Genomic DNA, 24,716 nt, shown 5'->3' on the forward strand with positions numbered 1-24,716 from the left:
CAATCAACTGATCTCATGATTTTCATGAATGGTCTACCACATAGTTCATTTGAAACCTTTGTCATGCCACAGTGGGCCCTCAATTTGATCCTCATGTTCCTTGTGTACTCACCATTTGAGTTGCTCTTTATGGCATTGACCAGGCTCTCTCATCACAATCATTTGTGCTCATTTTGAGAGGGAACTGCAGGAGCTATGAGTATAAACTCCCCACAGCACCTTCTTTCCTGACAAATTGGTGCTGATGATTCAGGCAGCCTTTCTGCCCTAGGAGGTGTTTCTCTTGCACGACAGACAATCTGACACCCAGCCGGCCTTTTATTCTCCAGCATGCCCCTCGAAAGAGGAGACGCTTCTTCAGCTTGAACCTAAAATAGTCTAAAGCTTTTACATTTGTTGTACGAGGGACCACTGTAGAAAGAGCTTGTTGTTTATTGGTTTTGCTGGGACCAAAAAAGGCAAAACGGTGCAAAAGAGGACACTGTCAAAGTGGATCTTCCCCTGTTCAAAGATATGTTATGGACGGACTCGGGAAGAACATCCTGAAGGCCTTTGGGCCCATTTGATCAGGGCCAAGACCACAACAGAGGTGCTGGCAGGGGGGAATACCCAGACATTTGCTGAAATGCGATATGTGCAGAGGTGAAAATATTCTCCATCCTTTGACAGCCAGGTCCGTCGGGATGGCCAGATTGCCCAATTGATCTTGCGTTAATTTTTCCCTCTCGTCCACTAATCACTTACACCTTTTGAGAGTTACTGCTTTGGTATCTGGTCTAAAGGTTGGGAATCTGTGGTTAGAGGTATTCATTAGAAAGAAAAAATAATTTCTCTGGTGGGTTGGTTACTCTTAACTAACTGCAAATTCGTCCCCACCATCCCTCCTCCCCATTCTGTCTACACATTGTAAAAATGACCCACATGTCCTTACCATGTGATACCAGTTGGCGTTTGCTTAACAGTTTGTAAGGTAGTCTCTTTTTAGCCAGTTCAAATAATCAATTCGGACTCTTAGATCCTAGGTTAATGGCCCCTTGAAAAGACTCGAGCTCTCTTTTAGTAAACTGAACCCACATTTTTATCCCCCTGACAGCACATTGCTGCAGGTAGTGCTTTGCACTGACAGAAGACTTAAATTAAACTCCCACGTTTTTCGAATTAATGTTGGGGTTGTACTCCAAGAGCCATGACATTCCAAAGATCTTCCTAAGCCACAGGGCACTTATCAGATTTAGCCTGGCACGAAATTTGCATCTCTTGTGAAATTCGACTTCTAGGAATGTTGTGTCCATAATGAATGTATTCCTTTAAATTGATTTGCTTTTTGTGGTGTCTAAACAGGTTGCACGCATGTCCAGATGGTTGTGATCTTTTCCAGGCCTGTGTGAACAAAACCGATTATAAATGTGAAGTGAAGGTCAAATTCTTGTATGACATTAGCTTACTTATGCCCTCATTACAACTCTGGCAGTCGGTGATATAGTGTCAGTAATGCCGCCAACAGGCCGGTGGTAATAAATATGAAATAATGACCCAAAGCGGAAACCGCTCAGACAGAGAGCCACTTTAACACACCGACCGCCATGGCAAAATCAACAGGCACCACAACGGTAATCGCCTACAGCCAGGAGGAAGACAATGTTCTGCCCACTGTATTATGAAACAACAATCCGCCACCATTTCCGGGGTGGTACCAACAACATCAAAAGCCTGGTGGAAACATTGCACAGAAGGGAAATGACTCACCTCTGTAGACTCCAGGAAGAACCAGGCCGCCATGGAGCCCAAGTTTCATGTGTTCCCCATGCTCTTCTATGTTCTGCTACACTACGAACACCAACTCCGGCGAAGACGACCAAAGTGAGTACTACAGCCTAGCACACAGGGGAGAGGGGTAGGAAAAAGAGAGTGACACACACACGCAACACCCCTACCCCATACACACAAGCGGATGCAGTAACATAACATATTGACCCCGTACCCCTCAGGAGTAATGCAAGGACAAAATGAATTGATTAAAGTGAGTGTAATAAGATAAAATAGTATAAATATGTGCAACCAAATCAACAAGTATATACATATTTACAAATGTAGGGACACTGCGCAGTCCTCAGTGTCCGTGGGCCACATCACATAGTCCAAGGCCCCACCTCACTCCTGCAACAACACGGAGGGAACACTGCAGGGGCATCAGGTCGAAAATAGCCAGGCACCTCAGGAGTATGGAGAATGGGGGGCGGGGCACCTCAGCCGGAAGATGGTACAACGCCACTGGTCCTGGAGGGGCAACATGCCCTGTGCTCTGTCCTGGGGAGTGCAAGTTCACAGTCTCAAGTGGGTGACTTGCCCTCTGGCTCTGGAGGGGGCAACTTGCCCTGTGCTTTGTCCTGGGGAGTGCAAGGCCACAGTCTCTCAAGTGGATGGCTTCTTCCACTGGTTCTGGAGGGGGCATTATGCCCAGTGAGCTTCATCCTGTGGAGGATGGGGTAAGTGGATGGCTTCTCCACTGGTTCTCGAGGGGGCATTGTGCCCAGTGAGCTTCACCCTGTGGAGGATGGGGTGAGTGGATGGCTTCTTCCCCTGGTTCTGGAGGGGGCATTGTGCCCTGTGATGCAGATCTTGGGGAGTGCATGGTCACAGTCTCTCACCTGGGTATCAGACCCACAGGATTTGCGGGGGCCAGGACGCACAAAAGCCCATGGACACAGGACTACACACTGTCCACTGGTGGTGACTGGTGCTCAGTGGTGGTGCTGCTGGTGGAGCTGGCAGTGGTGGGGAGAAGCTCCAGTCCATCCCCTGCAGCCTCAGATGGCTGCCCACTGGGGCTGCTGCTTCTGGCAGTGGTGCTGGTGGTGGTGCTGGCAGTGGTAGGGGGGAGGCCCCAGCCCATCCCCTGCAGCCTTAGACGGCTGCCTACTGGGGCTGCTGCTGCTAGCAGTGGTGCTGGTGGTGGCGCCGGCAAGTGGTGGGGGGAGGCTTCAGCCCATTCCCTGCAGCTTTGGACTGCTGCACGCTGGGGCTTCTGCTGCTGCAGTGGTGCTGGTGGTGGTGCTGGCAGCGGTGCTGGCAGTGGTGGGGGGAGGCTCCAGCCCATCCCCTGCAGCCTTGGACGGCTGATGCTGCTGGTGGCGGTACTGGCAGTGGTGGAGGGAGGCTCCAGCCCATCCCCTGCAGCCTCAGAAGGCTGCACCACCATGGTTGGTGGTGGGGGCTCCGACTGAGTCCCTGCACCAGGCCCCTTGTCTCTACTGCCTGCTGTTGCAGGGGCTGCCTCTTTGCCCTTCCGTCTTGCAGCTGGGGCTGCCTCTTTGCCCTTCCGTCTTGCAGCTGGGGCTGCCTCTTTGCCCTTCCGTCTTGCAGCTGGGGCTGCCTCTTTGCCCTTCCGTCCTGCAGCTGGGGCTGCCTCTTTGCCCTTCCGTCCTGCAGATGAGGCTGCCTCCCTGCCCTACCGTCCTACAGCTGGGGCTGCCTCCTTGCCCTTCCATCCTGCAGCTGGGGCTGACTCCTTGCCCTTCCTTGACGCACTTGGGGCTGGCACCCTGTCCGTCTGGCTGGCTGGTGGCCGGGATCCTTTTCCACCTGGAGTAGTTGGGGACACTACTGTGCCCGTGGACTGGGTGGCTGAGGTGCTTGCCTGGGTTTTCACCGCCCTGGCCTGACTTGAGGGACGGGGAGGGGGTAGGGAAGAGGTCAGTGGTGGAGAGGAAAAGCTTCTTAGGGACATTGGGGCGGGAAGAGGGAGATGGTTTGGGAGTGGAGGAAGAGGGAGTGGTGGTAGGTGTCTGTCTGCTGTGTTTGGGTACAGGTGCATGGGCTGGATGCTGTTGTGAGGTGGATGGCTGTTGGGTGTCTGAGTGCTTGCGTTTGTGTACTTTAGGAGGAGGGGGCACAGACGCAGTGGGAGAGGACACGGGACATGTGCATGGATGTGGGGGTAGTGACTGCCAGTGATGGGTGTGTACTGATTGGTGTGCTGGTGATGGTGGTAGTGGATGAGGATGTAGTGCATGCAGGTGTGAGTGGAGACGCAACCAAGAGGGAGGTGGACGACGACGAGGAGGGGGCTACAGTGGAGGCAGTAGATGTTGGTATGTCTGCTTCTGGATGGTGTTTGTGTGAGTGCCTGTGGGATGAAGTGTGGCGCTTGTGTTTGCCGTGTCCACTCTTGTGTGTTTTCCTGGGTGCATGCTCATCTGACTGTGTGCTTGGGATAGGTTGGGGTTGAGGGGAATGGGATTGGGTGGAGGAAGTTGGAGGGGGTAGACTGGAAACAGGGACAATGGCTGCCATTAGAAAGGAGGCCAGAGCCTGGATTGATCTATGTTGGGTCGCCAATCCAGTGCCAGTGCCTTCCAGGAATGCATTTGTCTGTTCCATTGGGACTGCCAGCCCCTGGATGGCATTCACAATGGTTGACCGCCCAACAGAGATGGATTGCAGGAGGTCAATAGCCTCCTCACTCAGGGCAGCAGGGCTAACTGGGGCAGGGCCTGAGGTGTCTGGGGTGAAGGAAATGCCCACCCTCCTAGGTGAGCGGGCACGGGGAAACTCGCTGAGGGGCTGCTGGGAGGGTGGTGCTGGTACAGGGGTGGCGGCTATACCTGTAGCTGGGGTGGTCACAGAAGTGTCTGCCACCACCAGGGAGCTCCCATCGGAGGAGATATCCGTGTCCGAACTGTCCCCTTCTGTCTTCGCCGTGGCGCTCCCCTTGCTCTCCATCCTACTGGTGCCCTCACCGTTGGTGGATTCGGCCTTGGGGGTCCTGTGGGATGCAGCTCCCTCCGTCGCCCCTGCTCCTCCGCCAGATAATGCTAATGCACATAAGGACAGGATGACAAAACGAAAATGGGGGGAGACAAAGGATACACTTGGTCAGTTGTGTGCCAACAACACCACTGTTGGCGTACACAACACACTCACACACAGAGAACAGCCCTACGCACTAGACAATGCACTACCAGTCACAATGCTAGTCACCAGCCCATGGATAGGGACACCTAACGTCAATTGCAGCATACCTGAGACCCACAGACCCCTGCCCAGTAGTGGATGCCTACTAGCTTGGTTGGAGTACTTTCACATCAGAAGCCTGCCCAACATGGGACCTACCCTGCAATGCCAGGCCTGGGCTAGGGACACCCACAGGGCCCACAACCCCCACCTGGATACCACCCCACTAGGCGCAAGTTGTATATTAGGGCACTGTACTCACCCCCTTGTGGCTGCTGTGAGGCCCCCAAGCACCCATCTAGCTCCGATTCGGCCACCACCAGTATGCGGGCTATCTGGGGGCTCAGGGTTCGACGGGCACCACTTCCTCATTGGGTGGCCATCCCCAGCTGGGCCTCCGCCGTCTTCCGTGGCCAGTGCCTCTGGTCCTCCCACCGTTTCCGATAGTGGGTGCTCCGCCTGCCGTAGACCCCCAGGGTCCACACGTCCTTGGCGATGGCACACCATATACCCTTCTTTTGATGGGTGCTGACCTGCAGGGAAATAGACACAGGGAAAGGTATTAGTCCGACCGTCCTGCCTGTTACACTCATGGACCACCATGCCCCTTTCCATCCCCATTAGCAGCGACATGGCCCACCACACATGCTACACGCTCCCCAGGGCCCATCCACCACCCACCCCCTACATGAGGCCTTCACACACAGCACTCCATGCATTCACGCTCCATGCATCGTACTCACGGTGTACTCACCTGTTGGTCTGGAGGCCCATACAGCAGTCGGTACTGGGGTAGGAGCCCATCCACCAGTCGCTCCAACTCCATCGAAGTGAAGGCAGGAGCCCTTTCCCCAGTCACACGAGCCATGGTCAGTTCCAGACACAGGTCACTGCAGCACATGCAGTGTAGGTCCTCTCCTGTTGAAGGTCAGGTAGCAAGTGAGGAATCAAATAGAAAATAGCGGTGACATCCACGGCGGTGCGTACCGTCACCGCTGGCGTACATTACCATTGGCCACTGTACCCCATAGGGCCCAATGTTAACCAATGAGGAGTTGCACCGCGGTTCTCAACCGCTTCCCGCAGCGGCGCACAACGTCAGCGGAATTATCTCATTTCCATCTGTCTCTCCATACAGGACAGGCGGACGCCATTTCAGGGGTGGTGCAGGCAATGGATCCTAACTGCGTCGCAGTACACAAATACACCATATGGACATCTACAACAAAATACTGTTAGAATCACAAAATGCATTGAACTGTAGTGGTTGGAATGTTGAGATAATGACCAGCTGCTCACTATTTTACCCCATAGTTTGCAACCGCTGCGGATGAATAGGAGATGGAGACCTCTCCCCATGTACAGACCCCTGGTGGTGTTTGCAGCAATGGAGGACAGGCACGTTATCCTCACCTATAGACTTGACAGGGCCACAATCACGGAGCTGTGTGCCCAATTGGAGCCTGACCTAATCTCTGCTATCCATCACCCCACTGGGATCCCCCCCCTCTTGTGCAAGTGCTATCAGTGCTCCATTTCCTGGCAACTGGCTCCAGGAATGTCTCAGCCAGTGTCTCAATAGTGCTTGCCAGAGTGTTGTCTGCCCTGATTAAACACATGCGCAGTTACATCGTTTTCCCCCAGGTGGAGGACTTGGCCCCAGTGAAAGCTGATTTCTATGCAATGGAACATAGACACCAAACCCCCCCCCTCCCCCCTCAGGCCCCCAATAAAATTAACAGGTGTTTCACTCCATGAATGTGCAGATGGTGTGCCTGGAGGACCAGTACATCTCCCACCTCAATGCAGGTATTCTGGGTCTCTGCATGATGCCTTTACCCTGAGGAATAGCAACATCCCAAATGTGATGGCTCAACCCCAGAGGCACAGGGTGTGGCTAATAGGTGAGCCCTGGTTCCCACCCAGTATATGTTGGTGTATGGGTATGGTGTGGGCCCTAAGGGTTAGTGTGTGGCTAACAGTTGTCCCTCGATATTTGCAGGTGACTCTGGTTACCCCAACCTCTCATGGCTACTGACCGCTGTGAGGAATGCCAGGACAAGGGCAGAGGAACATTACAATGAGGCACATGGGTGAAGAAGAAGAATTTTAGAGAGGACCTTTGGCCTCCTGAAGGCCAGGTTTCGTTGCCTCCATCTAACAGGTTGATCCCTGTGCTACTCGCCCAAGAAGGTCTGCCAGATCATCGTGGCATGCTGTATGTTGCACAACCTTGCCTTGCATCGCCAGGTGCCTTTTCTGCAGGAGGAGGAGGCTGGAGATGGCCGTGTGGCAGCAGTGGACCCTGTGGACAGTGAAGATGAGGCAGAGGATGAGGTTGAGGACAACAGAAGTGCAATTATTCATCCCTACTTCCAATGACACACAGGTAAGACAGTGTAACTTCACATTTAATTGACAGTTTTGTGTTTGCCATTGTCACTGGCAGGCTGTGAATTCCCACTTCTAAGGCCACTTACTGTACTTTTTGGCAACTCTTTTTGCAGATGTTGGTGCCCCAATATCGCTCCTGGTGTGCTCACTGCAGCCAACTACAGGTCTTTTCTATGTATACTTTACTGTACAGTTGAATTGTAATGTTTAAACCTTGTTAAACAAATACATACTTAAATCATTTGACATACTCCATACTTGTATTTTTTCAAAGGGTGTTTAAGTGCTAAGAAGTAGAGGGGGAAGTGCAATGGGCTGGGGTGATGATGGAGGAAAGTTCAGGATAGAGTCCAGTCTATTTATATCACAGGTAGATTGTCCAAGGGGGCATAGGAAGGGGAGCGATGGCAGTTCAAGGTGGACAAGGTGACAGAGTGGGACACAAGGGTGACAATCAGGAGAGTCTTATTTCCTGGCGGGGGTCTTGGCAATAGTCTCTGGCTTCTGCCTGGATCACAGGGAATGTTTGTGGGGTGGTTCTCCTTCTGCAGGGGGAGGGGTGCTGGTGACCTGTTGTTCCTGTGGTGGGGCCTCCTGTCCACTAGTAGCAGTGGAAGTGGAGGACTGTTTGGCGGTTTGGCTAGTGTCAGGGGCCCGGTGGTGTGCCGCTGCTTCCCTCATCGTGTTGGCCATGTCTGCCAGCACCCCTGCAATGGAGACCAGGGTGGTGTTGATGTCCTTCAAGTCCTCCCTGACCCCCAGGTACTGTCCCTCCTGCAGCCGCATGTTCTCCTGCAACTTGTCCAGTATCTGGCCCAGCGTATCCTGGGAATGTTGGTATGCTCCCAGGATCGCGGTGAGTGCCTCTTGGAGAGTCGGTTCCCTGGGCCTGTCCTCCCCCTGTCGCACAGCAGTCCTCCCAGCTTCCCTGTTGTCCTGTGCCTCTGTCTCCTGAACAGTGTGCCCACTGCCACTGACCCCCAGGTTCCTGATCGTCCTGTGTTTGTGGGGTGGCCTGGGGTCCCTGTAGTGGTGGACACACTGCTGATTGACGTGTCCTGGGGACAAAGGTATGGGCCCGCTGGGTGGGTGCTGTGGTGGTGTTTCCTGAGGGTGGAGGCTCTGTGGTGGTGTGAGAGTGTGCCTGGGCCACCACCTGTCCGGAGGTCCCTGATGGGCCAGGTTGGCCATCCAGTTCCAGGCGACCAGAGCTGCTGTCATACTGTGGGGGGGACTGGATGTTGCTGGCACCTCTTCTCCGGTGACATAGGCTGGGATGCCTGTGGGGATGTAATTGCAGTGTTATTGTTTCTGCGTGTGACATATTGTGCATGGGTGTGTTGCCCCATATGGTTTATTGCCCTGGCAGATTTGCCTTGTGTGAGTTATTTGGTGGGCTAGTGTGCATGCATTGGTGATAGGTGTACATGCAGGTCTGTGAGGGTTGTCCATGCATTGGTGTTGCATGCAGGGCTTGGTGTCAGGATGAATGGGTTGTGATGGTGGGGTATGTGGGAGGTGGTGGAGTGAGGGTAGGGGTCGGGGTATGTGATGGCATGCAGGTGGGGGGTGATAGTAATAGAGATTAGACTTACCAGAGTCCAGTCCTCCTCCTACTCCTGCCAGGCCCTCAGGATGCATGATTACCAAGACTTGCTCCTCCCATGTTGTAAGTTGTGGGGGTCCACCGCCAGTCCTCTGTACTGTGAGCTGGTGTCTAGCTGCAATGGAACGTACCTTCCCCCGTAGGTCGATCCACCTTTTCCTGATGTCATTCCTTGTTCTGGGGTGCTGTCCCATGGCGTTGACCCTGTCCACGATTCTCCACCTTAGCTCCATCTTCCTAGCAATGGATATCCGCTGCACCTGTAATCCAAATAGCTGTGGCTCTAACTGGATGATTTCCTCCATCATGACCCTTAGCTCCTCCTCTGAGAACCTGGGGTGTCATTGTGGTGCCATGGGTGTAGTGTGAGTAGTGTGGGTGAGGGTGTGTGGGGTGATGTGTTGGGGTGTGTGATGTAAGGTGCGTGGGTGGTGTATAGGTGATGGTGGTATTTGGCTCCGGTTGTGTGAGTGCTCTTGCTGTATCTCTCTCTGTTGGCAATTGTTTGTAGTCGTAAAGGATTGTGGGTAATGTGGGTGTGTGTTTTATAGTGGTGTGGTGTATGTATGGATGTCAGGTGTGTATAGTTTGAATTTACCAATGTGGTGGTGTTTTGTATGTGTGTGTGTATTTTGAGTGCGGCGGTATGTACCGCCAATGGTTTATTGCCATGGAATGTCTGCTGCAGTGATTCGTGGATCATAACGTGATGGGAGTAGTTCTGTTGGCGTAACGGTGTGGGTTTTGATACCGCCAGTTTATTACTGACCCTTGGGCTGGTGGACTTGTGTGTGTGGTTGTATAGTGATGGATTGGTATGTGTGTGTCATAATATGGTTGGCGGTTATCCGCCGTGGCGGCGTTATGTGGCAGCATTCGGCATGGCGGTAAGTGGGATTTACCGCCAATGTCATAATGAGGGCCTTAGAGTCTTGTTTGGGTCTTGGTTCAGCAAGGCGATTCCAGTACTCTTGGACTTTTTTGTTCTTTTATTGATTAAACTCAAGTTCCCAGTTAATTCCCTTTTTCTTAGTTCGCTACTCCCTCAGGCAGTCACCAAATAAAGCCTAGAAGATCTATATATTTTATTGGCATTTGTTATTTTAATCGTCAGTTATTGAGCCCTGTCATCCTTTTACCTGCTTGGATTTTAGAGATGAATCCGTTTGTATTATGAATGTACTCATTTAGCAAGTTTAGGGTATGACATCTTGCTGTTGGCTTACCACTTTTCATCCTTCCTTCTAGTTAACCAATGGCTTATCTGGAGCACCAGATCAGTCAAATCAGCACAGGTACATGGATGGCATACAACCTAGTGCAGGTGTGTTTTAGATTGCTCCTTAATTCTCTGTTAAGCAATCACTGGGTTTTCAGCTCAAGCATCCCAATTGTATACCATTTGGTTAAAATGAAGCATGTAAAAAACACAAATCCATTGTGCCTGCTTTAGCTCTAATAGCTTGTTGTCTACTGTTTGGGAAATGTGTCTTCAGTGGAAGCTGAACCTTAATTATTTTTTCCTATGTAAACTTTATATATGCATTAACAAAGATGATAAAATCCAGTTAATAATGTCCACATAATTCTTGTTTTATGAAGTATTAATTGTGCTAAGCAAAATTCATTTAATTTTCTTTACAGTAATTATGCAAAATATTAGAAAATTTTGCAAAATTATTCGAAATGGAACCCAGCATTTAATTCAATTTTTTTTAGCACATAATGCATATTTGCATCCATTGTGGACACGTGGAAGCCTTTTGCACTTAAAAAAGAACAATAAACACAAGTGCCACGAGCAACAGCCTAATGCAATTGTGTAGTTTCCGTGCTACCATTTTTTTTTAATTAAATCTCTTTATTGGCATTTTCAAAATAGAATCCTACAAAATACATTGGACAGTAAAGTGTACATCCCTGAGTTCAATTTCCAAGTGATAAGAGAAATAGCAATCATACGTGTTTTGTTGGTAAGTGATATATAGGAGCGAAATACTAGGCTCGGTGGATAGGATCTTATAGCATAGCAAGAAGCATAAGTAACAATACCATACAGGGTTTCACCTAATGTCTAGTGAATAACAACCAGTAGTGCGTAAATACAAAACACAGTGGTAACACCTGTAGTCATTTCTGGCTTGGGGTTCCCCCCTCTTGAGAGCAGAGGGGAGCAGGGAGGGAGAGCAGAGAATGCAAGTTCCATGATCCCAAAGGATCGAGGGTGATCAGAGGAAGCAGTTACTATGAGGCTTTGTTGGAGATGTCAGAATCTGGTGATCTTAGTTTGAGAGTAAGTCCACCAAGGCCAGGTCGGTGAGGCAATCCATTGAACTAGCAATTTTATTGAATTGGATTAAGGGGGCTGGGTGTGGATGTAATTTATAAAGCAGCTTGAGGACATATGAAACCCAGAGAGTGGCCGCGTCCTTGCCACCATGCCGGAGTTGACGAGACATTAAGGTGTCCGCTTCTGCCACTGATCGTTTGGTGCGTTACTAGAAGCCACGTAAGAACTGTATGTGGCTGGGCCACTTTCCCTTACATGGCTAGCAACCTTTTGAACAAGGCCAGAGCGAGGTCTAATAGTCTCAGGTGGTATTTGGTGATTCCCAATAAGCAAAGCAACGGGTCAGGAGTCAGCTGTATGTCAACTACAGCAGAGATTTGTTCCAGTACCTGATTTCAGATCCATGTTAGGGGTGGACGTTCTCAAACCATATGTAGAAAGTAGCATCGGCATGACCGCATCTAGGGCATGTGGACAGTGTCCCTTTGAACATTGCATGAAGCCAGTGCGAGGTGAGGTATATTCGATGGAGATCATTAAATTGTGTGAAATTAAGTTGAGTGTTCCGAGAAGCATATTTTAAGTTTTCCAGTGCCATCGTCCATTGTTTAACAGTGAGTGTGCTTTCACTGGGGTTTACCCCTCAATCTAGATCTGCTTCTACTGCTAGAAGTACTGTGTAGAGTAAGGATATTGCCTTGCGTCCCGCCCTGTATGTAAGGAAGCAATGTGACCTCTGATGGAGTTTGGGCTCATGAGCACCCACCGCCCACGTGTGTCTGATAGCCAACTCCATTGCATGGTAAGTGAGGAAAGAGCCTGCTCAGAGTCCGTTGAGTCTTAGAGATCTTGAAATAATTTCAGGGTACCATCCTCAAATAGGTCGCCCATCTGGAGTATCCCTGCCATGGCATCTGGTCATGTACATCTAATAACACTCTTGTGGTAGGCATGTCCTGAGAGGAAGCTGTGGTGCATATGGGAGCAGAGTTCGTAGGGGTTGGATGTTCCTATTCCACACCACTTTGACTATGTGTAGCAGTGTACTTAACTCTCTTGCTGGCCCTCCAGGTGTCAAAAACCATTGCTTCTGATGGATACAACTACCTGTGGATTCCTCACCTAATGAATACTCCCATGGCGCCAGCATTCGACGGAAATCTTCTTACTAGTCTCTGCACGTCGACGAGGACGTCACTCTAGCCCACGCGACGCCGTCTGACGTCATACAGGCAATAAGAGGTCCTCGCCGACGTGCCGATGACAGTTCCCTTTTTTCCGTGCATTCGAAACGGTTATCTTCGAGGGAGCTACTGTTACCTTCGTGGTTACAGTGTATTGTCTGCTGCGTAGTCTTCTCTGCGGTAATAATGTCTCAGAGGAAGTCGGGTTTCAAGCCCTGTCGAGAGTGTGGGGGCAAGATGTCAGTTACAGATCCTCACTCCGACTGTCTATGGTGTTTGAGCTCCGACCACGACGTCTCGACTTGCGATTCATGTCAACACATGAATCCGAAGGCCCTCAAAGAGCGTGAGGCCAAGTTATTCATGGCAAAGTCAAAGAAGAAGGAGAAACATCATAAGAAGCCTTCTTCGCCAAAGTCTCACCGGCGTCATCGAGACTCCCGGCGCCGTAGAGACTCACGACGTCATTCCAGCAAGGAGTCTCGTTCGAGGTCACCTTCGGCTCGGCGTCGGAGGACTTGGGAGGTCAGCCCCACGGTCACGCCGCATCCATCGACGCCGTTGCCCTCTCCGGCGTCACCAACTTCGCCTGGTCAGGCGTCGGTGATTGAGGTGGTGCAGCCTCTTGTGTTTTCTCCGGCGTCGCAGACGTCGAGGCCGGCGTCGGGGTCGCCCTCGATCCAGGCACCCCAGTATCCGGCTTTTCCCACTCCTGGAGCCGATAGTACCGCGTTTCTTAATGCGATGTATACCATCTTTCAGCAGATGGCTCCAGGAGCTGCTCCGGCTGGTCCTTCGGGGCCCTTGGCCTTTTCGTTGGGTGATCCTGCGCCTCTTCGGCCGGCACCCTTTATGCCCTTTCTCCCTTTTGGGAATGTGGGCTCGGCGCCGGTGCCGGCGTCGATGGCCGCTCCGGTGGCTTCGGATGTTTCGGCCCCGGAGGTTGCCCTTCCGTCGAAGTCAGGATTTTGTCCTGTGACTCCGGTTGGTCCATCGGCTCCAAGACCTCGTCCTCCGGCTCCTACCTCGGCGCCGAAGCTGCCTGTGGCGCCGGACGCGGCGTCAGACGCTTCTGGAGATCGGCGCCGTTCTTCGACGTCGGCGGAGGCCATGTCGACTCCGCGTATCGAGGAGAGACTTCATTCGAGGAGGCGTGCTCTCCGTCTTTTAGAAGAGCAGGAGTACCAGCGAGTCTTAGAGGAGGGAGAGATTGAGGACTCTGGAGACGGACTACATGGTCTGGATACAGCCAGTGGGTTGGACACTTCCCCTGAGTGGGACCTTTCGTCTCCAGGGGAATATACGGAGGAGGCTGCTTCCTTTCATGCTGTGGTGAGGAAGGCAGCAAGCTTTTTGGACCTGCCTTTGCCGGTGGCAGAGGCGAAGCAGAATTTGCTGACGGAGGTATTGCATCCGGCCTCTGCTGCAGCTGAGCCTCTCTTGCCATTTAATGAGGCTTTGCTGGATCCGGTGTTGGAGGTGTGGAAGAAGCCGGTGTCTTCCTCGGCCGTTCATAGGGCTGTGGCCAGGAGGTATCGAGCTGCAGCATCTGACCCTGGCTTTCTCTCTAGACACCCTACGCCGGAGAGCTTGGTGGTGCAAGCCTCCTGTTCCTCAAAGTCAGCGCCTGGTTCCTTCCCGACGGTGCCTGGAGACAGAGACTCCAAGAAACTGGATGCGCAGTCCAAGAAAATATTTTCGTCATGCAGTTTGGCGTTGAAGGCCACCAACGCAACGTGCATTCTGGGGAGGTACATCCATGCTCTGATGGATGATATTTCGTCTTCATTTACGGAGCTCCCCCAGGGTCTCTTGGATGTGGTCTCGGACGCCCAGGCTGCCGCGACCCAGATTATCCAGTCTGGGCTGGACACGACCGACTCGGTGGCCAGGGCGATGGGCACGGCTGTGGTGGCAAGAAGACAGGCCTGGCTCCGAAACTCAGGGTTTTCTGCGGATGTGCAGTCGACCCTGCTGGACCTCACGTTTGATGGGGACAGACTGTTTGGAGCCAAGGCAGATTCGGCCTTGGAACGATTTAAGGAGAGCAGAGCCACAGCCAAATCGTTAGGACTGCAAGCTCCTTCTTCCTCTGCCTCTTCTAGATTTTTCAGGAGGTTTCGGGGATTTGGGCGTGGCTATTCTTCCTCTTCCTTTCGGGGGAGGTTCCAGCAACCCGCCTCTTCCCTCCCCTATAGGTCATTTAGAGGGAGGGGGAGGGGTGGGGCCCGTACCAGAGGAGCCTCTCAACAGCACTCTGCCTCTTCCTCGTCCTCTGGAGGGGTGCAGCAGGGGAAGCAGCCTTAGGCTTCCACCGTTTCCCACTCACTCCTCTCCTGTAGGGGGAAGATTACAGCATTTTCTCCACAAGTGGAAGTCTATCACAACAGACACTTGGGTTCTCGGCATTGTGGGGAAAGGCTACGCCCTTCCCTTTCGGGAGTTCCCGCCCCTAATCCCGCCCCGCCCATCTTATTGTTCAGAAGAACACCTCCTGTTGCTAGAACAGGAGGTTCAAGTCCTCCTTTCAAAGGGCGCGGTAGAGTTGGTCCCAGAGCAGGAAAAGGGTCGAGGTTGTTACTCAAGATACTTCCTGATTCCCAAAAAGGATGGTCAGTTGAGACCAATCCTGGATCTGAGGATCTTGAATTGGTTCCTCAAACAGGAAAAGTTCAAGATGCTGACCCTAGCACAGGTGCTTTTGGCGTTGAACAAGGAAGATTGGATGGTGTCTGTCGACTTGCAGGATGCTTACTTTCATATCCCGATACTCAAGTCGCACAGGAAGTATCTCCGGTTTGTGGTAGGGTCGCAGCACTATCAGTTTGCGGTCCTCCCGTTTGGTCTTACTTCAGCACCTCGAGTCTTCACAAAGGTGATGTCAGTGGTTGCGGCGGAGCTCAGAAGGAAGGGGATAGCAGTATTCCCTTACTTGGACGACTGGTTGATCAAAGCCAAGTCCCCGGAGCTTGTGTCGCATCATCTGCAGTCAACAACCCAGTTGTTGTTCGACCTGGGCTTTTCGGTGAACGTGCCCAAATCTCACCTGGAGCCCTCTCAGCGCCTCCTGTTCATAGGGGCAGTACTGGATACAACATTGAGTCGAGCCTTTCCTCCGCCTCAGCGGATTCAAGATATTCAGGAATTGGTTCCAATGTTTCGAAATGGAGCGGTAGTTCCAGTCCTCAAGGTCCTTCGTCTGCTCGGTCTGTTCGCCTCCTGCATTCTGTTGGTCACGCATGCTCGCTGGCACATGAGGGCTCTTCAGTGGTGCCTCCGAAGGCAGTGGTCTCAACACAAGGGAGATTTAGAAGGTACTGTCAAGATCTCCAGAGATGCTGCTGTGGAATTGAAGTGGTGGATTGCGGGCAACAATCTTTCACAGGGAAAGCCGTTCGCGCAGTCGCCACCAGTGGCCACGGTCATAACGGATGCTTCCACCCTAGGATGGGGAGCTCATCTGGGGGATCTGGAGATCAAAGGGCTTTGGTCTCCAGAGGAACAGGTGTTTCATATCAATCTGTTGGAGTTACGGGCTGTACGTCTGGCTCTCAAGGCCTTCCTCCCATCCCTTCGTGGTCAGTCGGTGCAGGTCCTGACGGACAATACTACCACGATGTGGTACATAAACAAACAGGGAGGAGTAGGGTCGTACCTTCTCTGCAGAGAAGCTCTTCGGCTATGGTCCTGGGCAAAGGACCATCAGATTTGCTTGGTGGCAAATCATCTGGCCGGGGTCTTGAATGTACGTGCGGACAGTCTCAGTCGCCAATTCTCGGCAGACCACGAGTGGCGTCTCCATCCAGATCAGGTCTGTCTAATCTTCCAGATATGGGGGTTTCCTCGGATAGATCTGTTTGCCACTCTAGAGAACGCGCATTGCCCGTTATTCTGCAGCCTCCAGTATCCGATGCAGGGAGCGTTGGGGGACGCGTTTCAGATAACCTGGTGCGACCAGTTGCTTTACGCGTTTCCCCCCATACCCTTGATTCCTCGAGTGTTGAGGAAAATTCGCCAAGACCGGGCCCAAGTCATCTTAATAGCTCCGGATTGGCCAAGGAGGGTATGGTACTCCGACCTTCTCCAACTCTCACTGTGCCCTCCGCTCCGTCTCCCTCTCAGGGCAGACCTCCTCTCGCAGTCGCAGGGGCAGGTTTTACACCCCAACCTCCAGAGTCTGCACCTACATGCTTGGAGATTGAACGGGGCAACCTGAGTTCCTTCTCTCTCCCGCCTGATGTAGTGGATGTTATCTTAGCGGCCAGGCGACACTCCACTAAATCTATCTACGCTAATAGGTGGTCTAAATTTGTTATGTGGTGTGGAGAGAGACAGATTGATCCCTTACATGCTCATCTTTCACATGTTTTGTCTTTTGCACTGTCTCTAGCGCAGAAAGGTTGTGCAGTGGCTACCATTAAGGGTTATTTGTCGGCCTTGTCAGCCTTCATTTGTCTTCCAGACCAACCATCGTTATTTAAATCCCCTATTGTTCTCAGATTCTTGAAAGGTCTTCTGAATCAATATCCTCCAAAACCATTCGTTATGCCTCAATGGGATTTGTCCTTGGTCCTGACTTTCCTTATGGGGTCTCCTTTTGAGCCTATGCATTCTTGCCCCTTAAGGTATTTGGTTATTAAAACAGTATTCCTAGTAGCTATAACATCTGCAAGGAGAGTGAGTGAGTTGCAGGCCTTATCGGTTAAACCCCCTTATATAACGTTTTATGAGGATAAGGTGGTGTTGAGGACCAAGGCTGCTTTCCTTCCGAAGGTTGTTTCACCCTTCCATTTGGCTCAGACAATCACTTTGTCCACGTTTTATCCTCCGCCTCATCCTTCAAAGGAGGAAGAAAGGCTACATCGCCTGGACCCAAAAAGGGCGTTGAGCTTTTATATCGACAGAATGAAGGATATCAGGCTGGAGGATCAGCTGTTTGTCGGATACGTGGGCAAGAGGAGAGGAAAGGCAGTCCACAAGAGAACACTCTCCAGGTGGGTTGTTCTTTGCATTAAAATCTGTTACTCTTTGGCAAAGAAGGATCCGCCTGAGGGCATTAGAGCTCACTCCACCAGAGCTAAGTCGGCCTCTTCGGCTTTGGCCAGGGGTGTTCCTGTGGTCGACATCTGCAAGGCCGCAACTTGGTCGTCCCTTCACACTTTTGTGAAACATTACTGTTTGGACTCTGAGGTCAGAAGGGACGGTCATTTTGCACGGTCAGTGCTGCAGGATTTCTTGGTTTGACCATTTAGGCACCCACCGCCGGGCGTGGTACTGCTTTGGGACTCTATTCATTAGGTGAGGAATCCACAGGTAGTTGTATCCATCAGAAGAACGAGTTACTTACCTTCGGTAACAATTTTTCTGGTGGATACATTAGCTACCTGTGGATTCCTCACGGTCCCACCCGCCTCCCCGTTGCCTTTTTGGTCTCTCCAAGCAATCCTTGAGTGTGCTCCTTTTGGTCTTCAAAGTTGCAATACATTTTGCATATATGATATTTGTATATATGTGTATATTTATATATAAATCTATATATATTGTGTATATACATGATTCGTATGTATAAATATATTTATTTGTTTTAAAAAATAAAAAATAAAAGAAGGTTATATTAAATCTACAGCTATTTTATTGCAATGTTGTGTGATTTACAATATTAAGAGATGTTGCTTTGCTCTTTCATTACATTGGGTTATTATTATTCTCATGCATGTAAAAAATGTTGGTACTGTCATCGGCACGTCGGCGAGGACCTCTTATTGCCTGTATGACGTCAGACGGCGTCGCGTGGGCTAGAGTGACGTCCTCGTCGACGTGCAGAGACTAGTAAGAAGATTTCCGTCGAATGCTGGCGCCATGGGAGTATTCATTAGGTGAGGAATCCACAGGTAGCTAATGTATCCACCAGAAAAATCGTTACCGAAGGTAAGTAACTCGTTCAACAGGCCCATACCATGGAGCTCAGTGAGCTCAAACGTATACTTTTTTATCTTCTCTCGCCAGCCATGTCATTGGCTATTGCAACTGAGCTTTTGCAAAATTTAATTCCAAATCCGGCACCCCTGGGACTCACTCTTTAACATGGGTCGCTGCAATGTCAGAATTGAGACCTGCTTTTGGGAGGGTCCCCAGATCAGGTCAGATTCCAGTCCTCTCAGTTCCTTAAAAAAGGCTCTAGCAGGCACTACTGGGTGGGCCACAAATAAATACAGCAGACGCGGGAAGACAAGCATTTTGGTGATAGCCGCCCGGCCTATGGGTGTCCAGAAACCTAACGATTGATGAATATAGAGTTAAGGGCTCTTTTATAATAACCATCTAAGAGGTCTTTCTCACTATGATGCATGTTCACTCTAAGGCCCAACAAATCGCCAAAGGTATCTAGGAAGTTGTATAGGGCGGGCATGGTCCAGTAAACATATGAGCACATCATCAGCACAACGAGAGACAACATGACAGTTTGCGCCAACCTATGTACCTCAGGAGGGACCCCTGGTATGCAGTGCGGCAGCCAACGGGCCCATTGCCAGTGCAGAGATTATGGGTGAGAGCGAGCAGCCCTGCCTGTTCCCCCTTCTTATAGGAAAGGAGTGTGATATGTGACCTCCCATGCCCACCCTAGGTGGCGCCTCAGTATTCAATAGCTTGATCTATCCAAGCAGTTCAGGGTCCATTCCCATGGATTCCAGCACATGGGTCAGGAAAGTCCAGCCCAAGGTGTCAAAGGTTTTTTCAAAATCAAGGGAGACTGCCACCGGGAAATCAGCTGCGCCCTCTATGGCTCCCACAATATGACCCAGGCATCGTATATTATAAGAGGTTACCCCTTACAGGATAAACTTGCATTGGTTGGGATGTACATAAGAATCAAGCATTAGGAGTAATTTGTTGAATAGGATCTTGCTCAGGTTCCTGTAATCAATATTGAGCATGGATAGTGGGTGGTAGGAGCCCTCTAAAAGTGGGTCCTTGCCTTTTTTGGGCAGTACTGCTATAATAGCCTCATGAAGAGAGTCAGGTAAAATGCCTTGTTGATGAGCTTCATGGTACACTGCTAGCTGGTTAGAAGGCAGGGTGGCACCGAATTATGCATAATACTCCACTGGGAAGCCATCCGTGCTAGGCGTCTTGTCCTGTGCCATCTGGCAGACATCCAACTGGATCTTCTTAAAGTGTGTGGGGTGTTCTAACACTGACAGCTGCAGGGGAGACGGCCAAGGGAGAGCAAAGCTGACCCTTAATTACACTTAAAATACTGTCTTGGTATATGCATATATTAATGAAGGTTGTGACCAACAAAGCTGCCTCCCTCCTTTAATTAGTCTTCTGTGAATACTTGAGGGTAGCAGAACAAATTAAGTAATACCATGGAACCATAACATGATAATTGTCTTAACATCAGTGAGACGTTGTACTGCTTCAGCTGGGATGAAATGTGCCAGGCCTAGGATTCTATCAATAGCTCACCTGAGACTGGTACCAAACCTGTGGACCTGATCATTCACCAACGCTGGTGTAACCAGCCTGGAATACAGGGAGCCGGTCTACAGAGAAAGGAGAGAGCTGCCCTTGCCTTGAAGGTCTCAGCTAAAATTCCTTTCTGTTTGGAAGGCTGCGAAGAACCAGCCCAAGAGCCACGAGGACCTGCAGCACTGATCAGGAATGGAGAACAAAATAAAAAGACTCATTTGTCTAGGAATAGTTACCATGAGCACCACTGTAAGTGCTTAAGCTGTTGACTACCTGTAGTTGTCGTCGGGGTGGCTTTTATGGTAGCTGTAGTTGTACAAGAGGGCTGCAGGCTGGAAGCGTGTAAGTCAATCTTCACCAAATGTTTTGCTTGTAGCATTTCACTTGATAACTCCTCTTGGTTGCCATTGGTGGAATGGTTACGTCCTCTGCAGCAGCACTGCTGTGCCAAGGACATAACCGTTACGACTGAACCACCCCCACCCCCAGGTACATCTGATGTCGCCCGACACGCTGGAAGTGGAGAAACCACCAGTAGACACAGGGGATTTTTTCCTCTCTTTTATTTTACATAAGGGGACCGGCCACTTAGGCAAGGGTCGCTCCCCATGGGGGCATATTATTTTAATGGGATTATGCCGCCGCACCCCTAGGGGATTGATACTGTTAAGGGGTGGTTGGGCGAATTAGGCTCCATACAGAAATGGTATGCACAGCAAGAACTTTGCAACAAGCGGACCAGATGGGGACACTACAGAATTATAAGATTGTGCCATGGAATATCAGTGGTAGTCATACCATGACCAAATGGTACGAAGTGTATTTCTACCTACAGAGAAGAGGGACCCACATAGAAGTGGTGTAAGAAACACACATTCCAGCCACAGAGGAAATGGCCTTACAGAGTGGATGGAGGGGCCAGGTGTACTATACATCCTACTCCGCCTATGCTCAGTGGACCCTCATCTGGATTAGGGCGGGAGTCCCTTTCCAGAAAACAGGAGTAGTCTTAGACCCTGAAGGCTGTTTTGTGGTGGTCACCAGCCGCCTGGAAGGTCGTGATATAGCTCTTAATAGCATCTAGGTACCAAATACTGACCAGGGAACGTTCTTGGTACATCTTTCGGGGACACTGGTCCGTTATCTACTACAAGCGGTATTGATGTGGGGCGGAGACTTCAACTGTGTGGTAGACCCTTAAATAGGTGGGTCACATCCTCCTCTTGGGAGTTCCCCTGTCCGCAGGACTGCCCGTGCGTTTTGAGACTGGCAAACCGAGTAGGGATTAGTGGAATCATGGTGCTGCCTATACTCACATGCCTGGGACTATTCCTTCTTTTCCAATATACATGACTTACATATCTGTTTAGACGTTTACCTTTGCACACCAGAGGTACATGGTCAAGTGGGGAAATGGAATACCTTGGGAAGACAGTCTCTGACCATAACCCCATCCTTCTCCACCTACATTGGGAGTGAGCAAAATCATGTATACCGACTTGGCGGCCGAAGCCAGAATCGCTGGAAGACCCTGTCTTCTGAGAACAGATAGGGAGGCACATTAGGCAATATTTTGTGGAGAATGAGGAAACTGCCTCCTCTCCCCAGGTCCTATGGGATGCCTTCAAAGTAGTGATGCAAGGGAGATGCATAGCCGAGTCTGTAGGGATACGGAGGACATTGCCAAGGGAAGTCACAGACCGCAATCTATGGGAAATCAACAAAAAAGGGAGGCCAGGTCACTCTGAGCTGCAACGGGAGTTGCTCAAGACGAGGGAGAGAGTTGCAGAGCATACAGAGAGGCTCTGTTGCTTTGAATATAAGAACTATATGATAAGGGTGCATGCCGAAAGGGACAAGATGGGTACACTTCTGGCATGGTTAGCTAACCCTTCGTAAAAGGGAGTCGCCCATTGTGGAAATTAGCACCTCTGTGGGGTTGAGGCAATACCGGCAAGAGGAGATGAACCAGCATTTTTACAGATACTACACCTCTCTCTACACCAGCCAAATACCAAGCAGGGAGGCTGAAGTACGGACCTTTCTGGAACCACTACCACACCTGAACCTCACTACTGAGGTAAGGGAGGCGCTGGGGGGGGGGGACACATCAAATATTTGAAATTCGGGAGGCCATAAAGGGCCTTGCGAGGGGGAAAACGTCAGGCACAGATGGGCTCCCAATTGAATTCTATGCCACATATGTGGACGACCTAGCCCCCAGACTCTATGTACAAAGCAGCCAAAGACTGAGGGCACCTGCCTGACGGAACCAAAGAAGCTCTCAAAGTTCCACTGTTGAAACCCAGCAGGCCGGCACATGACAGCAAGGCATATAGGCTGCTATCAATGCTCAATACAGATTATAAAATTCTCAGTCCGGTCCTAGCAATAAGACTGTTGCCTTTCATGACTCGCCTAGTCTACATTGACCAAGCAGGTTTTATCCCCACACGTAACACAGCCTGGAATATACAATGCCTTATCAATCTTCTTGACGTGGATATCCCACACAAAGCATCGGCTGCTGTATTTGCTGTCGATATAGAGTAGGCCTTCGACAACCTTTAGTGGAGCTACCTATATGGAGTGCTACAACACCTGGGGCTGGGGTGCGGTTTTATTAGCTGGGCGCAACTTTTATATACGAACCCTAGAGCCCGAGTGTGAACTGGGAACACAATCTCAGAAAAATATAGAGTGGAGAGAGGCACTCTGCAAGGGTGTCACCTCTCACCCTTGCTGTTTGTGCTGGCTATGGAACCGTTGGCCAGCCAGGCGCGGAAAGCTCACTTGTATCAATTGCTACTACACAGGGCTACATTCCACCGCATAGAGCTCTTTGTGGATGACCTGCTCATGTTTCTACAGAACACAGCATTGGAAGTGAGGGGAGCCAGAGCACTCCTAGAAATGTTTGTCTCTCTCTCTCGGGGCTACAAGTGAATTGGCAGAAATCGCAACTCTACCCACTAACAGCAGACCAAGACCCACCTGAGGACTTGGACCACGTCCCCTGTGAGCTTAGGTGTATATCCCATCTAGACGTCGGAGTTTACCATGCTAGAGCTGACCTCCTAGAGGGAAATATAGGTCAAGCAACTAGAGCACTGAAAGCTAATCTAGACTTCTGGAAGACACTCCCATTGTTGGTGGTTGGGAGTCCATTGCTCAAAATGGTGGCCCTACCTAGGCTACTGTACTACTTTGCGGTTTTACCACTTTGGATCCCCGCTACTGTGTTTCTGGAACTGGATTCCTTGATCACTGCGTTCATCTGGAGGCGGGGGCAGCGCAGAGCGGCACTGGCTACCATGAAGCGGTCGCAGACAGAGTGGGGCTGATTACAAGTCGTATTATTTGGTGGCCCAACTGCAATGGCTAACCCAATGGATCACAGGGCGCAAGATACCGAATGGCAGTATGAGCTTATCGGTCCCAGACCTTCCCCATTTAATTAGGAACCCTTCTGAAATTAACATGCCCCACACCTACAGACACTCCTGAGGTACGGGTCATACAAAAATGCTGGAATAGATGTCTTCAAAAAATGGGTACGAGCATCGCTTCCTCTCCTGACATCCCAGTGGCTTGGCTACTCTGGTTGCCTCACTAGGGAGACTGGGGGGCTATCACATCCTGGGCTCATGCGGGAGCCACACAACTGGGGGACTTGTACAGGGATAGGTATCTTCTCCCCTTGGAGGAGTTCCAGCATGAGTATGATCTCCCACAAGGATATTTCCTACTGCATCTTTCTATCCAAAAATATTGGCGAGCTGGGCGAACTGAGCCACAGCACCACGCTGTCAGCAACTATGTAGTAGTATCAGAGGGCTCTTTCGAGGCAGTAACTTGTTTATAATGGGCCATTATGCTCCCTGGAGGCTCAGCTCTGAAATGCGGTGGGAAGATGACCTGGGGATTCCAATGCCAGAGAGAAACTAGGGAGCTAATCCTAGAGAGAACACCAAAAGTATCTAGGAATGCCCGATTTCAATTGATAAACTACTACATAGGGCCTGTCTCACCCCTAGGCTTCTCTGCAAACACTTTCACATAGCCTAAACAAAGTATTGATGATGTGGAGAGGTGGCAGCTGAGTTCTTACATATGATATGGTCTTGCCCAAACTTAACCGATTATTAGAGTGAGGTAACGGCCTTCATGGCTGAGGTTGTCTCTCTGGACGTCCCTTGTACACCTGGCACTGCCTTTTTCACTGGTTTCCCCACACCCTCAAAAATAGGGCCTCCAGTGGACTTCAGGATCTGGCTTATATCCTAGCTAAGAGGGGCATTTAGAGGAATTGAAAACACCTGGGAGGTCCTGAGATTGCTTGCTGGAAGAGGGAATTTGAGCGATGGGTGGAACAAGAGCATAGTGCTGATAAGTGAGGCCAGCCGGGGCAGAGGATCAACCGACTTGGCCCAGGCCTGGGAGAGCCTGGTGGACGGTCAGAAGGTTGTGGGCCAGCTGACCCCTGGGAGCCCCCTGGGAGCCTCACCCATAGCCCCCAGCCAAAAGCACTCCTCTGTCATTCAAATAAGCTTCTCACATCTGGTGGGTGATCAATCAGCAGGACTGCCGGCATCACACAGTCCCATGTAGCTTCTGACAAACACATGGACACCACCCAATAAAGTTGCACTTCCAGACTGGGGCGGCACTAAGGAGCTGAGAATGGAGAGGGGGTATAGTTCTAAGACAAATGAAGAGAGCATGAATGTACTGTTCTCTAAATATGATGTCTGTTAATGCTCACCTGTTACAAATTTCAGGAAAAGAATAGATAAAAAAATAATGTACCTTGATG

General features: G+C 50.7%; 1 protein-coding gene across 4 annotated transcripts in view; it reads left to right on the top strand.

Annotated features, from left to right (window-relative positions):
- The window catches only part of UBR3 (ubiquitin protein ligase E3 component n-recognin 3), a 1,605,611-nt gene that overhangs the window by 813,865 nt on the left and 767,030 nt on the right, over positions 1-24,716 (top strand). The gene's annotated exons all lie outside the window — the stretch shown is intronic.

The sequence above is a fragment of the Pleurodeles waltl genome, chromosome 3_1 (assembly GCF_031143425.1).
Source record: "Pleurodeles waltl isolate 20211129_DDA chromosome 3_1, aPleWal1.hap1.20221129, whole genome shotgun sequence".
In the NCBI taxonomy this organism is placed as follows: Eukaryota; Metazoa; Chordata; class Amphibia; order Caudata; family Salamandridae; genus Pleurodeles; species Pleurodeles waltl.